Here is a 19,015-nt window from a genome sequence, read left to right on the forward strand (position 1 = left end):
AATCCCTTCACTGTTCACCTGAAACCATCACAACATTGTTTGTTAATTGGCTCTATCCCTATATAAGATTAAAAGTTGTTTTTTTTTTAAAGAAGCATAACAAATGCCAAGGAAATTCAAAGGTGACATATCAAAATAATTAGCAAGACAATTAGCTTTATTTAATAATTAAAAAGTGAAGTAAACAAGTAAACCATATGCAAGTTTGTTCAGATAATGTTTTTGTAAATATTAGGTTTTGAGTTCAAATGTTTCTGAAGTAAATTTCTTATTAATCTTGTTTTTGACAATTTCGGTTGTTGCATCTGAAATTAAAATTAATGGAAAGCTATTTAAAGTTTCCTATGGGGGCAAGAAATTTTAGCGTTAGCTCTATTCAGCATATCTGCTTCAGTAGCTAAAAAAGAAAAGAGCGATTATGAAATTTAGCAATGTATTTACTAAAGCCAAACATCATTGTATTAGTTTGTTAGGGCTGCCATAGCAAAATATTACAGGCTGAGTGGCTTAAATGCTATAAATGTATTTTCTCACAACTTTGGAGGCTAGAAGTCCAAGGTCCATATCAGCAGAGTTGGTTTCTTCTGGGCCTCTTTCCTTGACTTGTAGATTGCCCTTTTCTCCGAATGCTTCACATGGGCTTACCTGGGTACTTGCGTGTGCCGTAATCTCCACTTGATAAGTACACCAGTCATATTGAGGGGTTTCCCAGGTGGTGCAGTGGGAGGAATCCTCCTGCCAATGCAGGACACACAGGAGACTCGGGTTCAAGCTCTAGGCTGGGAAGATCCTCTCAGGAAGGAAATGGCAACCCACTCCAGTATTCTTGTCTGGAAAACCCCACGGGAGCCAGGCAGGCTGCAGTCCATGGGGTCATAAAGAGTTGGACGTGACTTAGCGACCGAACATGCACACAAGCATATTGGATTGGGACCAACCTTAATGACCTCATCTTAACTTAGTTAGCTTTTGAAAGACCCTGTCTCCAAATACATTCACATTCTAAGGTATTGAGAGTTAGGACTTTCAACGTATGAATTTTGGGAGGACGGAATTAGCAATCACAAAAACCAATGTACTTAGCCATTTTAATTTCTCTTTATTGACAGAAAAAAATGACTTTTCTTTACATCATGTTTTGTCTTTAATTTTAAGTTTTAAAATGTGTATATTTTCTTACAGCATATTTTTGATTATTAATAAAGAATAAAATCATATATGGTAAAAGAATATTTCACTGGCTCACTAGTGGATGCTGTATAGCTGTTTTTAAAACTGTGGATTGATTGTATTCGAGATTAAGGACAGTCACAAGTTCTTTGACACTCTTTCCATTGAGAGGTGGGATCTCAAGTCAATGTTCCCTTCCTTTGAATCTGGGAGGACTCTCTGTCTGCTTTGACCAATACAAAATGACAGAAGGGATGCTATCTGGGGCTTCAACGTTAAGATACTGGCAGCTTCTACTCAATGTCTGTTGGTATGCTTCCTCTAGGAGCTCCAAGCTATCGTGTCAGAGGTCTTCTACCCTGAGACCGCCATATTGAAGAGGCCATGTATAGGTGATGTGGTCAATGTTTGTTTTTTCAGGCGTCCTTGTCAAGGCATAGATATGTGAGTGAGCCCATTTGAGATTTTCCATTGGCCAGCTGAACACTACTGAGTGACTTCATGTGGAAGGTGATGCTTATAGAAATATTTTCTAAATTTGGTTTCTTTGAAATGAAAGCTAACAGGTACAGTAGTGTACTCGTAATTTCAATATATTGACCTGTCTTGGAAGATCGTGCTCATCCTGCTCAGTCACTCAGTCATGTCCAACTCTTTGCGACCCCATGGACTATAGCCTGCCAGGCTCCTCTGTCCTTGGGATTTTCCAGGCAAGAATACTGGAGTGGGTTGCCATTTCCTTCTCCAGGGGATCTTCCTGACCCAGGGATCGAACCAGAGTCTCTTGTGTCTCCTGCATTGGCAGGTGGATTCATTACCACTGCACCACCTGGGAAGCCCCATCTGGTAATGTATCTATACTCATATATGAAAATGCTGTATACAGAACTATAAACTAGATTTTACTTTGGTTGTCATAGTTGTTATGGAATAATTTAGTGTCTGCATCCAAGGCCAAAGATCCTCTTTTATACTTTCTGTCATTTTATCAGAAAGGAAGAAAGTGAGCCCTTGGCAGATAGAAAATACAGGGCACCCACTGATGCAAAAGAGCCACCAAATGTCTTAAGTTGGGACCAATATGTTTAGAGAGCCTCACATTTAACAGCCAATAATAATTAGTTACCAGTTGTTGCAATTATGATTCCTATGATTAGAGCTTGTACCCTCTCACGGTGCCACATGCATAGCGGTATTGATGTTTCACATGGGCAGCAGGAGAATGCTCCTGGGGTAGGTCACATGCTTTGCTTCCTTTGACAAGGTGGTGAGAAGCAAATTGGCGGTAGGAATGTTTGCCCTGAATTTTGTGGATGGAAAGAGAAGTAGAAATAGAAATGCATGAAAAATGCGTGGAGGAGACAATAAATAAAGGAGCAAACTCAAGTTTAACAGTGGGGATTTCAGTTTTTATCTGGTAAATTTTTTCGGTTTCATTATTTTTTCAAGGATTTTTCTCTTGCTTTTTCAACAGAGTCATTCCTCTGTCTTGTCATTTTGCTTAACTTTCTCTGCTTTTATGAATTTAGATGGAACAGTTATCTACAGTCTTGAAGGGGTGTTCCCACGTGGGAGCATCCTTATACAGACAGTGTGTGCCAGTGCCTTTCCTGGGAGAGCTGAACTGATGTGGACATAAGTCATGTCTTTCTTCAGGGTATGCTGGCAGCTACCACTTTGGTAATGGGGAGGGCGGAAGCGAGGCTGGAGATGGGGGAGCTGGAACTGGGGCCAGATGGGAGGTGGGGTTCCCCTCTGCCCCACGGCCATCATTGCCCTGCTAGGGGTGGGGTCTGATCCCTAGCTGCTGGAGCAGAAGCCTTGAGGGTTTGGGCCCAGTCTGACTCATTCCCTTTAAGCATGTCTTCCCTTTCCTTGCAACAGAGGGAAGCATGCTAAAGCAAGGGGACCCATGCACAACAGAGGTCTGATGTGCTGCCTGTGCAGGCGTCTACAGCTCTGCTCAGACACAGTTTGGGGAGTAAGCCCCCTTTATCCTTCACAATTGATCATGGCCCCCACCACTCTTGCTCTACCGTGGTACCACCCTGCAGGGTGGGCAGGGCCCACATGGACTTTCAACACGTTTCAGGAGGTGAGCCATGGTGGAGCAGGTATCTGGGCTGCTTCTGGCTCACTGCTTCAGTAGGTGCCAGTGGAGGCCACTGCCCCCCACCCACCAGTCCCATCCTGGGACTAGGCGGCCTCTACATCAAATAGCTGAGTTTTTTCCCATTGGTAATAAAACTGTTAACTACTTTAGAGAAAAGAATTGATGTAAACAGTAGACATGTAAACAAGGAGCTAGAAAATATAAAAAAAGATAATCAGAAATGAAGAATTTGATAGCTGAAATAAAAAGCACATCTGAAGGAATGAGTAGCAGACTCAGTGATCCAGAAGAATATGTAAGTGCTCTGGAAGACGGAATGATGGAAATCATCCCATGAGAAGAGCAAAAAGAAAAACAAATGTTAAAAATTGGAAGCAATTTAAGAGATCTCTAGGCTGACCTTTTAATTTCATGGCTGCAGTCACCATCTGCAGTGATTTTGGAGCCCAAAAAAATAAAGTCTGACACTGTTTCCACTGTTTTCCCATCTATTTCCCATGAAGTGATGACTCATTGGAAAAGACTCTGATGCTGGGAGGGATTAGAGGCAGGATGAGAAGGGGAAGACAGAGGATGAGATGGCTGGATGGCATCACTGACTAGATGGACGTGAGTCTGAGTGAACTCCGGGAGTTGGTGAAGGACAGGGAGGCCTGGTGTGCTGCAATTCATGGGGTCGCAAAGAGTCGGACACGACTGAGAGACTGAACTGAACTGAACTGAACTAGGCTGACCTTAAGCATACCAACATTTGCCTTATCAGGGTCTCAGAAGAAGAAGAAAGAAAGAAAAGGGAAGAAAAAAATATATTTGAGGGGACTTCCCTGGTGGCTCTGTGGTAAAGAATCAGCCTGCCAATGCAGGAGACGTGGGTTTGATCTCTGGTCAGAGAAGATGCCACATGCCATAGGGCAGCTAAGCCCACATGCTGCAACTGTTGAGCCTGTGCTCGACAGCCTGGGACCCACGACTGCTGAGTCCACGCGCCTGTACTGTTGAAGCCTGCGTGCTCTAGTGCCCGTGGCGTGCAAGAAGAGAAGCCTCTGCAATGAGAAGCCTGCACACCACCACCAGGGAGTAACACACGCTCACCACAACTAGAGCAAAGCCCAGGCAGCAATGAAGACCCAGAGGAGCCATGACTCAGTGAACAAATAAAGTTAAATTAAAAAACGTTAAAAAATGCATTTGAGGGAATCATGGCTAAAAAATTCCAGACCTGAAGAAGGAAACAGTTATCCAGGTACAGGAAACACACAGGTTCCCAAACAAGATGAACTCAAACAGACCCATACCAAGACATATAATTAAAAAAGGAAATGTTAGAGAATTCTAAAGGCGGCAAGAATAAAACAGTCTTATATAAGGGAATCCCCATAAGGTGATCAGCTGATTTCTCTGCACAGACCTTTGCAGTCAGAAAGTAGTGGCATGATATTTTCAAAGTTCTGAAAGGGAAAACCCATCTCCCCATCAGGATGTCATTTAGAATAGCAGGAGGGATAGAGAACTTCTCAGACAAGCAAGAACTGAAAGAGTTCATCAGTACTAAACCTACACTGAAAGAAATGTGAAGGGCTTTCTCTAAGTGAAAAAGAGGAATCTATAGGGAAGGGAAAATCCCACTAGGAAATGCAAATACATAGCAGGGATTGATGGTCAATCACTTAAACAAGCCAGTATGAAGATTATAAGACAAAAAATTACAAAAGCAACAGTAACTACAATGAACAGTTAAGGGATTAACATGAAGATGTAAAATACAACATCAAAAACACAAAATGTGGGGTAGGGGAGTCAAAATATGTAGATTTTAAATGACCACCCGTTTAAAACAAGTCGATATAGTTACAGGTCAACATATACTAACCCTATGATAACCCAAATCAAAAATTTACAATAGGTACACACAAAATAAAAAGGAACACAAGCATGCAACTAAAGAAAAGTATCAAAGCACAAGAGAAGAAATGAAGAGAGAACTACAAAGTCAATGGAAAAACAAGCAACAGAATGGCTATAAGTACGTACTCATTAATAATTACTTTAAATGTCAATGGACTAAATGCTCCAATCAAAAGACACAGGGAGCTGATTGGATTAAAAGAAAAAAAAACCACCAAAAAAACTCAGGACCCTTCTATATCCTGCCTACAATAGACTGACAGACTGAAAGTGAGGGAGTAGGAAAAGAAATTTAATGCAAATGGAAACAAGAAAGAAGGGCAACAGTATTCATATCAGAAAAAAATAGACTTTCAAACAAAAACTGTAACAAAAGGCAAAGAAGCACATTATATAATGATAAAGGCACCAATACAAGAAGATAGTGCACTCATTAACATATGCGCACCCAATACAGGAACAGCTAAATGGACAAAGCAAATACTAAGAGACATAAAAGGAGAATTTGATAATAACACGATAACAGTAGCGGGCTTTAACACCCCACTTGCATCAATGGACAGATCATTCAGACAGAAAATCAGTAAGGCAACAGTGATCTTAAGTGATGTAATAGACCAGTTGGACTTAAAATCTACAGGACCTTACATCCCCAAATAACAGAATATAAATTCTTTTCAAGTGCACATGGAATATTCTCTTAGGCCATAAAACAAGCCTCAAGAAAATTAAGAAGATAGAAATTATATCAAGCCTTTTTTCCAACCACAATGTTACGAAACTGGAAATCAATTACAGAAAGAAAAATGGAAAAAGAACAAACATGTGGAGACTGAATAACATGTTACTAAAAAAAACCAATGGGTCAATGAAGAAATCAGAGAGGAAATTAGAAAATAGGCCAGACAAGTGAAAATGGAAACACAACACTCTCAGATGGATGGGATGCAGTTTATAGGGATACAGGCCTTTCTCAAGAAACAAGAAAAATCTCAAATAAATAGCCAAATCTACCACCTAAAGGAGTTAGAAAAAGAACAGACTACGCCTAAAGCCAATAGAAGGAAGGAAATAATAAAGCCCAGAGAGAAAATAAATAAAATAGAGATTAAGAACAGAAAAGATTATTGAAACCAAGGGATGGTTTTCTGAAAAGATAAATGAAATTGATAAACCTTTAGCCAGGCTCACCAAAAAGAAGAGGGAGGACCCAAATAAACAAAATAACAAGAAGTGAAAGGAGAAATATCAGCCCAAACCAGGAGGTCCAGGCTGGCCCTCAGAGGATATTCACTTGTATGGATAAGAACCGGAGCTCTGTGATTTCTTCTGACACTTCCTGAGTAAAATGGCAATTTCTCCCTTTCCTAGACACATGCCTTGGGCTGCTAATTTACCAATCCTTGATAGATGAATGGCTGAATCGCATGGCAATAGCAGTAGTAACACATTCCAGAAGTCACATAATTCCACTGTTTGTGGACGCACTTTCACCATCGTTCATGTAAAATAATGAATTCCTGAAAAGATCAAATCAGGATAATGTGACATTTATTTTAAATAAATAAAAAACAACAGTTAGTATTAACAGTTCAGTTCAGTTCAGTCGCTCAGTCGTGTCCGACTCTTTGCGACCCGTGGACTGCAGCACGCCAGCCCTCCCTGTCCATTACCAACTCCATTAACAAGCATTTAATAAATGTTTTGTGCTGATGTAAACACTCTATGTATTAGTTAATTTAATTTTTATGGTAGTTACCAAAATTTGCGCTAACAGTATGTTTGTAATAGAAATTAAACCAATTAGACTGAGAGAAGAAAATACTTTGCCTCTTGTCTCAAGCTAGGAAGCAGAGGAGATGGGGTAAAAACCCCACAATCAGACTATTTCCATCACACTGCTGTCTTCGTAGAACAGCATTTTATGTGTTCAAGACTTTGATGGGATAGCATCAACTGAGAAATATTTTGTACATAGTGGAAATTTTTGAGGGTGGTACTCTACTTTTTTTAGGGCCAAAAGGAATCTTCAACTTGCCCTTGAGGATTCAAAAGAAAATAAGGATGTAATATTTTACAGAAAAACAACACTGAGGAAAATGAGTTACATGCAAGCAATACTCTGTGTAAACAACTAATAAATCAGAAAAAAAAAGAGAAAGAAAAATGTTAACAGTAATTTAGCAGCAAATGGGGCATTTGATCTGCAGCTCCCAGATGAATTCCCAAACGACATGAATAATTTATTTTAGGCAGATGAAATGATATGGGTTATGTAATGCTTGATGAGAAACTGCAGTTGTAATCGGGGAAATTGCTTCTACTTAGCAGGGTCACCGGCGAGGAAGGAGCAGTCCCAGGATATCATTTTCCGCCTTGAGAATCTTGGCCGAAGTAGTGCCCGAATGCTTTCTGCCCAGCTGTGATCCAACTCGTGGAGCTGAATTTAGTTTCCTCTCCAGAGACCTCAAAAGGCTTTGGAATATTCTAGCACCCAAATGGCTTCTGTGTTATTTTGTGAGAGGTTGAGCCCCAGTTGGGTTCCTGGGTGGCGCAGCAGTAAAGAATCCGCCTGCTGATGCAGGAGAGGCAGCAGACATGCGTTCGATCCCTGGGTGGAGAAGATCCCCTACAGTAGGAAGTGCAACCTACTCCAGTATTCTCGCCTGGAAAATCCCACGGACAGCCATGGGGTCGCAAAGAGTCGTGACAGAGCTCAGAGGCACATATGTGCCCCAATCGCAGCTCCTTAAAAAAAAAAAAGCTGCAGTTACTGGACTTGCACAGATGCGAGGCTCTCCCAGGACTAGGATAGGCTGTCAAGCTGTGAGACAGCTCAGTTGCTTCTCGGAATTTATGCCCTATGGGACCATAGAACATTTTGAAAGCCACTGTTTAGTATTGGCAGCTGAATTTTGACATTTCAGGCTATTATTAAATCTCTTTCAAACAGATGAAACTGTAGTATCTGACAGCTAAGCTTTCCGTGAGGCACGTTTATCTGGCAGGAAGGGTGCTATCACTCGCTTTATTATTCTGTTATCTGGTACCTTTCAGTTGTTGTTTGTTAATCACCTAAAACTCACGCATTGTTTAAAATATCTCCAATGACAAGGCAGATAAAGAGCGAGGGTTCGTATTTTAGCCTCAAGGCCATGCAGAATTTAAAGATATGGAAAAGTTTACCACTGAGTTTCTGAGAAATGTGAAAAGCACTATAAGAATCCACGTATTTAGTTGTTTCTATAAAAGCTCACACTCAGTCCTTCTCCTATAGTCCTTCTCCTATAAAAGGAGGGAATGAAAAAAACATATTTCTTCCCAAGCTGGAGCTCACCCAGTTGGATATGTTGGTGTTTGAGGGCATATTTTATTAAAATAAGACAAAAAGTGATTTTAATTTTATACAATGTGAGCCACTTAATTTTCATTTCATTAAGTGCTGAAAAAAATTAATGTCTGATAGATGAAAAAGAGAAGAAATAGAAGAGCTATTTGGAAAAGAGTAAGTAAACGTATGTTCTGAAAAGGAGAGTTGGAATTTTTTTTTATTTAGCAAAAGGAAGAGTAATAATCCTATAGCTATGTATACTTCCTATTTTTTTGGTCAATATATAGTTTTGTTGGTGAAGACAAAACTATATATTTTTGTTAGTGAAGACAAAAATGAAATTGCATTACTCATGGTGAAAGAATATGGCTCTTTAGTTTTTAGAAAAATTGGTTGAAAACATAATCTCTTTATCTCCTTTGGAAAACCACACTTCACTCTCCCATGCTAACAGTCAACTCAATTCAGAGACTTAAGGAAATTAGTTCCAGCCCCTAAAACAACCCTCATCAAAGAATGCAGAAAAGAATGCTACCTTCTGCTTAAGTACTGGATAAGCACCAACTGAAATGTCATTAAAGTAATTCGCTCAACCAAATCCCCCTGGTTGCCACAAGCTGACTGTGAAATTGTAGAAATCTTTGATGTCTTCTGACTCGTGATAGAGAAGTGAATTTGATAAAACAGCTTCGAGATGAGTCATGGTCACATTCTCCCTGCATGTACACAGCACCAGTCAGTCAGTCCATTCAGTAAATTTAACATCCTCAAAACAGTGCTCAGTGGGAAAAGAAAAAAAAAAAAAAAATATGTATATATATATATATATATATTTAGCTGGAGTTTTCTCATGAGTTAACATTTACAGAGACACAGATTCTAAATTAATACCCCAGTCTGATCTGTAGGCTAAGTTGTATGGTATTTTGTAATGATGCTAATAATAAATAACATACAATAAATAATAAATAACAACAATAGCATCTGACTCCTAAAAAATGCATATGATGTACTAGTCACGGCTTTAAGCCATACACACATGTATACATGCACACACGTACACATACCTCACATACACATATGTATATACTGTTGTTGTTTAGTCACTGTGTCCAGCTCTTTCAAGACCCCATTGGCTGTAGTCCACCATGCTCCTCTGTCCATGGGATTTCCCAGTCAAGAATTCTAGAGAGGGTTGCCATTTCCTTCTCCAGGGTTTCTTCCTGACCCAGGGATAGAACCCACATCTGCTGCATTGGCAGGCAGATTTTAAACTACTGAACCACCAGGGAAACCCACATACGTATATATGTGTATACTATTTAATCCTCAAGACATCCTTGATATCGGTTCAGTTCAGTTCAGTTCAGTTCAGTCACGAAGCCATGTCTGACTCTTTGCGACCCCATGAACCGCAGCATGCCAGGCCTCCCTGTCCATCACCAACTCCCGGAGTTTTCCCAAACTCATGTCCACTGAGTCAGTGATGCCATCCAGCCATCTCATCCTCTGTTGTCCCCTTCTCCTGCCCTCAATCTTTCCCAGCATCAGGGTCTTTTCAAATGAGTCAACTCTTAGCATCAGGTGGCCAAAGTATTGGAGTTTCAGCCTCAGCATCAGTCCTTCCAATGAACACCCAGGACTGATCTCCTTTAGGATGGACTGGTTGGATCTCTTTGCAGTCCAAGGAACTCTCAAGAGTCTTTTCCTACACCACAGTTCAAAAACATCAATTCTTCGGCGCTCAGCTTTCTTTATAGTCCAACTCTCACATCCATACATGATTACTTGATATCGGTAGATGCTATTATCCTATTTTGCAAAGAAGGAAATAGAGGCTCAAAGAGCTTAAATAATTCGCCTAGCATCACAGAATGGTGAGGGTGGTATTAGATCTGGACCCTCTGACTGTAACGCCCCTGCTGCTTATCTATCACTACGCATAGAGCCCTTTGGTTGAGTCGCCGGAACGTTTGCTTGTTGAGATACATTCATTTGAAGTTTACCTGCAATACAAGAATTTCAAGATGCTATATGATCTCCTTCAAAAATGTGGTTAATAGAGTGAAGAGGAATAACCACAACAGAAGTGATATTTTCAAGGCTTCCCTATAAAAGTGTATGGAGGCAGAGCTGGTAATGGAAAATTATTGATTGTGACTTTAAAAAGGTGAGGAACTTCAGTACTGAGAACAGACAAATTCATATTCCTAAAGTTCCCCTCCCTATTTGCGAATTCTCCTTTCTACATTTGAAAAGCTGGTTTTTAGAAGTGATGACAAAAGTATTAAAGAGTCAGCCTTAATAGCAGCTGTTAGCTCAGATTAGCACAAGAAAAAATTTCCTTCAATTTCTGCTGCACATCTGTTACAGTTTTTTGTGTGTGTGTATTTGAATAGTGAGTTATAGGATGGTGCATGGGATTTTTTTCCCCCTATATTTAAAATGTTTTTCTGCATTTTTTTTTTTTATTACTTTGCCTCATTTCCTAAAAGCTCCTCGGTTAATGTATTATAGCCACTTAGCTTCAAGCAGACACCTAGGAGTAAATAAAAATAGGAATGCTTCTTCCCTCTATTAAAATAAGGATTTATTTGGAATTTAAATTATATTGGCATTATTATTTTCATATATGAAAATGATTTTTTCCTATATGATCATGTACCTCTGAATTTTACAGTGCATAATTATAACTATTAATCACTATATTAAGATAAACTAGGTTTGAGAGGTAAGTTCTCTCTTTTTATTAAGGCTTCTGTGTACTTTGGTCAGTAAATTGTGTGATACTTTCTCATCTGTTTTATTGATAGCTTAAAAACAAAGCAAAGAACACTTGGGTGGCAAAAGTGTAAGTCCTTTAGATAGCTTAATTTTGTCTTTGCCAATGGGCTTTCGGTAAATACATGTATATATTCATATATATTTAGCTCCTTATTTACATTTCTCACTATAAGGCAGAATGGAATTTCCACAGGACTTCAAGAATTATCACCATCAGCCTCCTCTGAATCTCTCAATTGCGGGCAACTCTCTTAGGGACAGCCCCAGCCTCCACTCCACCTCCCACAAGTCGCCTTGGGGCACGTGCTCAATTCGGAGAAGAGAAATAACTACAATAGAGGTAATATTTTCTATGTTTCAAATACAATACAAAGAATGTCTAGAGGCAGGACCGGTAATGGAGAAATATTGATTTGTGAATTGAAGTTCATCAGGACTGATAATAGCTGCCTTTACACCTCAAGAGCCCCTATAGAATCTGGCTTCTGGCCAATTCTGGCTCCATCTAGGAGGCAGCCACCTGAAATGGAAAGGCTGTGGGCTTATACTCAGGCTCCAAAAGTTCTCAAATTCCATTCCAGATAGCACAAGAAATTTGAAACTTGTTTCTACAATATATAAGCCTCAGTTTCCTTATCATTAAATTGGGAGTAAATGTATATTTAAAATTTTTTTTCCCAAGGACTAAAATGAAATGAAAAGACTAAAATGAGATGAAATTTTCTGGGTGTCTCAGTAAATGTTTCTGGGCTTCTCAGTAAATACATGTTTCCAGTTTACTAAGTCTGACAACAATTTCTGTTGTTAGAATAATAATAAAAATATGAAAGATATCGCTGAAGATATATTTTTATTGAATCCAGTAATAGTTACATTGGACAGGACTCTTCCTTCTGGAATTTATGATACTTTTGTTGCTAGTCGATAAGTCGTGGTCTGACTCTTGTGATCCCGTGGACTGTAGCCCACCAAGCTTCTGTGTCCGTGGGATTTCCCAGGCCAGAATTCTGGAGTGGGATGCCATTTCCTCCTCCAGGGCATCTTCCTGACCCAGGGATCAAACTCGTGTCTCCTGCATTGGCAGGCAGATTGTCTACCACTGAGCCACCAGGGAAGCCCTTATGATACTTTGCATCAGTGTTTCTCGAAGTGTGGTCCATGGACTACCTACATCAGAATCACTTGCAGTGCTTAGCAAAAAGTCAGATTTCCTGTCTCTAGGTTGGACTTACTGAATCAAGGTCCTTGGGGAACGTGCTTAGATGTATATATATTTAACAGCATCCTCAGAGGACTTTTTTCCCTACACTAAAGTTTCAGAAGCATTACCTATATGTGTATCTTTATATTTTATAAATGATAACTTGTAACACTTATGATGTTATTTGACTCAACCTTGAACAAGTAACATCTCCTTTGTATTTATGGGGAAACTGAGATCTAGAGAAGTTAAGTTTCTCACCCAAGGTTCCAAAGACGTAGGAGGCAGAATTAGGTCTGTATTCAGGGTTTCTAGTCCAGTTCTATTTAGACAATATTTCTCCCATTCCCCTACATGAGAGGATACTGGGTGCAGATAGTTTAGGGTTGCAATATTTTATTCTATATGCAATCAATGGAGATATAGTAAGAATTTTTAAGTGGAATAATTTTAATCAGATCCCTGTTCTAAGAGGCAAACGAGACCATTTGGAGAGAGGGGAAACTGAATCCAGAAAGTGCCTTGGGAGATTGATGTCAGGGTCGCAAAGAGTTGGACATGACTGAGCAACTGAACTGACTGACTGATACAGGCTAGGTTATTTGTGCCAGAATACTCAAGTTGCATTCCAGAGGGCACTGGAAATGAAATATTTTTGGAACAAGGCATACTTATGAAGCCCAGAACATGGTTCTGTATGTTGTCATTAATCACATTAGTATGGCCTCTAAGTTGTGAGTTCTATGAAAATAGAGCCATGTTTCCTTCATCTTTGTATGCTCAGAATCTAGTTTAGCGTTGGCTGTATGGTTTTGTTAAATATGTTTGTTTGTAGTTTGTTTGATAAACTTGAGTGAATGATAGTAAAAACTTTATATTGACAAGTTCAAATTATTCTTCACATACATAACCCATTTTGTATACACTCAATACATACCAACACACGTATTTAGTTACATTACTCATTTGATCATCACCACTGTCCTATTTTGCACGAGAAACACAGAGTGATTAAGGACTGTGTCCCAGGCCAGTCACGTGTCTAAGCTCTAATGCTAGTGGAGCTGGTATTTGAATTAGGTAGCAGGGTCCAGCGCCTTGTTGTGGTACATTATGTATATAAATTTATCATTGTTTCAGTTGCTTATTGCTTTTGATATTTCATACCAGTGTAAATTGGAATTTCATAGGTGTACCATAGGCTATTGCAGCCATGAAATTAAAAGACGCTTACTTCTTGGAAGGCAAGTTATGACCAACCTAGATAGCATATTCAAAAGCAGAGACATTACTTTGCCAACAAAGGTCCGTCTAGTCAAGGCTATGGTTTTTCCTGTGGTCATGTATGGATGTGAGAGTTGGACTGTGAAGAAAGCTGAGTGCCAAAGAATTGATGTTTTGAAAGTGTGGTGTTGGAGAAGACTCTTGAGAGTCCCTTGGACTGCAAGGAGATCCAGCCAGTCCATTCTGAAGGAGATCAGCCCTGGGATTTCTTTGGAAGGAATGAGGCTAAAGCTGAAACTCCAGTACTTTGGCCACCTCATGCAAAGAGTTGACTCATTGGAAAAGACTGATGCTGGGAGGGATTAGGGGCAGGAGGAGAAGGGGACAACAGAGGATGAGATGGCTGGATGGCATCACTGACTCGATGGATGTGAGTTTGAGTGAACTCCAGGAGTTGGTGATGGACAGGGAAGCCTGGCATGCTGCGATTCATGAGGTTGCAAAAAGTCAGACACAACTGAGTGACTGAACTGAGCTGAACTGAACCATAGACTATATAGAACATATAAAATATTAGTAGCTTGACACAAAGAAAGTTTATTTCATACTCACTCAAAGTTTGATGTGGCTTAGCTGACATTCCCGTGTGGCTCTCACCCAAAACATGACTCAGCAGCATGGACTTACTTTATCTTGTAACCATGCCAACTGGACCGGAGTTGAGCAGGCAGGGGAATAGAAAAGGAGACGCATCAGCTCTTGTCTTGGTCTGGAAGGTCACATGTCACATCTGTGCATATTCCACCGGGTAGCACTATTCACAGAGCCCAAGTTAACTGAAAGAAAGGCTGGAAAGTGCAAAGGAGCATATGAATTTTGGTGAACACTAAAGATTTCTGCCACAATAATAAATAGAATAGCCATTATACATAAAAATAAAATTTAGGAGCTTCTGTGTCTTGGGGTGTGATCGTGTGTCACTCTCCTGGGATGTGGGTATGTTCACCAACCCAGGAACTCTAAATCCTATTTTTTAGAGTCTTTTAGTGGCTTCATTCCATAGTCATTATTGATTAAATTACTGGCCATTGGTGATCAAATCAACCTTTAGCCTTTTCCCCCTATCCAGAGGTTGGCAAGTGGGGCTGAAAGTTCCTATCCTCTAAACAGGCCTTGGTTTTTCTGGTGTTCAGCCTGAAGCTTTCTGGGGACCCCAGCTCCCAGTTACCTCATTAGCACACAAAAAGACACTCTGGTCACTCCAGGGACTCCACTGATCTTAATAAAAGTTCTCTGGAACCTGGGGTGAAGAAAAAAACGCAAAAAAAAGATGCTTCTATTAACCCTATCATTCAGGAAATTACAAAAGTTTTAGGAACCCTGTGCTAGGAAGCTGGCATAGAGACTGAATTTACATTTCTTATTATGTCCTACGAAGTGACTTAATATCCTTGGTTTAATATAGGTCAGGGAAGAAGGCAGGCAGTAGCGTGCTGGACATATTTAACAACCAGCTTGCTGAAAAAAAGTATGCCACTTTGTATATCCATTAGCTTATTATCCATTTTTCTGATATAAGGATGGGTAGCACACTATTTACAAGTAATAAAATACACAATCCTCTTTGTTATTCAGAATGCTTTTATTGGTTTCTGCCAAACGTTTGTGTCCCTAATCAGCTATGATTGCAGTTGATGAGCGGGTACAGTTATGACATGAATGTCATGTTACGACATGAATACAGTGAAAAAACAAAAATGTATTTTGAAACTTCGCTTCTCAATGATGTAAGTTGCATTTTGCTGACTCGGGTAACAGTTTTCAAATACTGAAGAACATTTTGAGTTTTCACAATGTGCCAGCTATAGACATGACACATTTTTAATTCTAATCAACTCTACCAGCAGCTCCTCCACCATTTTAAGTCTTGACAATCATCAAAACAATAAATTAAGCCCTGGCTTGTAGCAATTCGCCGATTTCCATGGTGTGAATACTTTCACCATGACAGATTCCAGGCCTCCAGTACGGTATCGTGGAATGCGGAGCTGGGGAAAGATGCTCAGTAGCTGCCATTACATAGTGGGACTGTGATGATAACAGGAGGTGTAAACAACCCTGAGAGCATAAAGCGAAAATAAGGTGCAATGAAATCCTGGAAAGGGATGCTTTACTTATTGTTTACTACCTTTGTTTTTAATTTATTTAATTGGAGCTTAAGTCATTTAATTTTAAACAGTGGTTGTGTTTAACAACTGTCCTTAAAAAAATCCTGAAAAATCAATTGGCTTTCATCGGCCTCTGTAAGCCAACTCGATACCACTTAGAGGGCTGGATAAGACTTCTTATTCCCAGATATAAACCTCACCACTTCTGATGTTGCCATAATTGCAGTTCTTTGAGTTTTGAAGACTGTTAGATCTCCAATAGTCCTTTTTGAACATTGTAAATGAGACTATAGCTTCACCAGACATCCTCTCCACTATTCTAATATCTGTAGCTCCAGCAGCTCCTAGCCAATACTATAGTTCACGCATATCCTAGGCACTAAGGAAATCCTTACCGAAGACAGTAAAAATTGTGCAGACATCTAAAATATATTTTACCTTTAATCTATCAGTGAACCACCTTTATTATTTTAGCAGGGGTTCAGTGGTAGTCAAAGGGTAGTCACAGAACTGGTAGCAGGAAGCAGAGCCTGGCACCCTGAGGGAGGCAAGCTTCCACTTCAGTCTCATTAAGTGGTGACCATAATCGACACCCTCACACAGACTTAGGATTCAGTGCCCCAATTATGGCTGCCAATCTTGGTTCCTTCCTCCCCCCTTCTCTTCCTGCCTTCCTTCCACAGCATTTATTGAGCACATACTGTGATCTAGACTGTTCTAGGTATCAGGGACATAGCAGCAAAAAACACAAGCCTGTGTCCTCACAGTGCTTAACTTTCTATTAATATTAAGGAAAGTCAATAACAAATGAACAGTACACATGTAGTGTGTCAGATAGCATTAGGCGCTATGGAGAAAGAGAAAGCAGGAAAGGAGCTTAGAATGAATCAGGTCGGTGGTGGAGTTTTGCTATTTCGGAAAGACTGATCCAGAAAGACCTGTCTATATGTTGACATCTGAGCAGAGGCCTGCAGGAAGTGAAGGTAAGAGCCATGCAAATATCTGGGGAAAGAGCCTCCTGGGGACGTGAAACAAGGGCAAGGGTCCCCGGCGACAGCATGTCTGATGCACTTGCAAGACCCATGAGGTGGCCACTATGGCTGGAATGGAGTCGGCAGGGAGAGAATGGTAGGACCAGAAATCAGAGGGCTAACAAAGGGGGAGGGCAGAGGGCAGAAGGCAGAGGGCAGAAGGCAGAGGGCAGGTGTATACGCTGGTCTGTGAGTCACCTTACTGTCAGTTGGGTCTGAGCCCGAGGACCTCCTAGGCTGCCCTTGGGGCGCCTTGATGGTTCCGAGTCCCTGCCCTCTTATTTGCCTCCTACGCTCCTCTGAACATCAGATTTGGCAGAATCTTCATACCTGTTTTTCCATCTGAGTACTCATGTGGGTCACACGAAGTCCTGACAATCTTGGTCTACTGCCTTTTAGACATCTGCCCTGATGCATGTAGATGCCTCTCTTCATAACTCTCCACAGAAACACTATCTCTCATACTATGTCATATAGCTTGTTCTGCTTTGTCTATTCACTTGGTTACTAAGTTGTCATAATAGCTCCCTCCATTTCTAAAATTGCAAATGACAAAGCCCAAAGGAAATAGGAATTTCATTGGTTCACAGGGCAATACAAGTTTCAGGTGTGTTTGATCCAGGGCTGAAAGGACTGCACCAAGATCTGTTCTCCAGCTCTCGCCTCACCTCAAAACTGACTTCATTTTTCAGCTCTATATAGTGGCACAATGGCCACTCCAGACCTAAGCTTTTCCAGGTCGAAAATTAACAGAAAAAGAGCGCCTCCCCATACCCCCACTCCTGCTTTCTCTTCTCAGTGTCTCAGAAAAAGATCTCCTTAAATCTTAATAAATGATCACACATCTCTGAAGTAATCACAGTCAGTTCAGTCAGTTCAGTCACTCAGTTGTGTCCAACTCTGCAACCCCATGGACTCCACCATGCCAGGCCTCCCTTTCCATCACCAACTCCCAGAGTTTACTCGAACTCATGTCCATCAAGTCAGTGATGCCATCTAACCATCTCATCCTCTGTCGTCCCCTTCTCCTCCTGCCTTCAATCTTTCCCAGCATCAGGGTCTTTTCCAAAGAGTCAGCTCTTCGCATCAGGTGGCCAAAGTATTGGAGTTTCAGATTCAACATCAGTCCTTCCAATGAATATTCAGAACTGATTTCTTTTAGGATGGACTGGTTGGATATCCTTGCAGTCCAAGGGACTCTCAAGAGTCTTCTCCAACACCACAGTTCAAAAGCATCAATTCTTTGGCACTCAGCTTTCTTTATAGTCTAACTCTCACATCCATACAGACTATTGGAAAAGCCGTAGCTTTGACTAGATGGATCTTTGTTGGCAAAGTAATGTCTCTGCTTTTGAATATGCTATCTAGGTTGGTCATAACTTTTCTTCCGAGGAGCAAGCATCTTTTAATTTCATGGCTGCAGTCACGATCTGCAGTGATTTTGGAGTCCCCCCAAATAAAGTCTGTCACTGTTTCCACTGTTTCTCTATCTATTTGCCATGAAGTGATGGGACCAGATACCATGATCTTAGTTTTCTGAATGTTGAGCTTTAAGCCAGCTTTTTCACTTTCCTCTTTCACTTTCATCAAGAGGAGCTTTAGTTCCTCTTCACTTGCTGCCTAAGGGTGGTGTCATATGCATATCCGAAGTTATTGATATTTCTCCCGGCAATCTTGATTCCAGCTTGTGCTTCATCAGCCCAGCATTTCTCATCATGTACTCTGCATATAAGTTAAATAATCAGGGTGACAATATACAGCCTTGATGTACTCCTTTTCCTATTTGGAACCAGTCTGTTGTTCCATGTCCAGTTCTAACTGTTGCTTCTTGACCTGCATACAGATTTCTCAAGAGACAGGTCAGGTGGTCTGGTATTCCCATCTCTTTAAGAATTTTACACAGTTTGGTGTGGTCCACACAATCAAAGGATTTGGTGTAGTCAATAAAGCAGAAGTGTATTTCCTTCCCACAGTAATAAGTCTCTTATGTTGCTCCTCAGGAAGGTGCAGCTTTGGGTATTCCCCACTCACCCTGGGATGACAGTGGTGTTGGTAGGTCTCTCTCTAGAGAGACCTAGACTCACCCAG

The 19,015-nt window shown here is 40.6% G+C and overlaps 1 long non-coding RNA gene across 1 annotated transcript; it reads right to left on the reverse strand.

The window, feature by feature from the left end:
* Positions 1–7,396: 7,396 nt before the first annotated feature.
* On the reverse strand, positions 7,397–15,370 carry LOC129640440 (uncharacterized). The gene is made up of 3 exons (XR_008708813.1): positions 14,658–15,370; positions 14,341–14,576; positions 7,397–7,936 (listed from the first exon to the last, which is right to left on the reverse strand). It is a non-coding gene; the product is annotated as an uncharacterized LOC129640440 (long non-coding RNA).
* Between the last annotated feature and the right edge of the window lie 3,645 nt (positions 15,371–19,015).

The sequence above is a fragment of the Bubalus kerabau genome, chromosome 1 (genome assembly GCF_029407905.1).
Source record: "Bubalus kerabau isolate K-KA32 ecotype Philippines breed swamp buffalo chromosome 1, PCC_UOA_SB_1v2, whole genome shotgun sequence".
In the NCBI taxonomy this organism is placed as follows: Eukaryota; Metazoa; Chordata; class Mammalia; order Artiodactyla; family Bovidae; genus Bubalus; species Bubalus kerabau.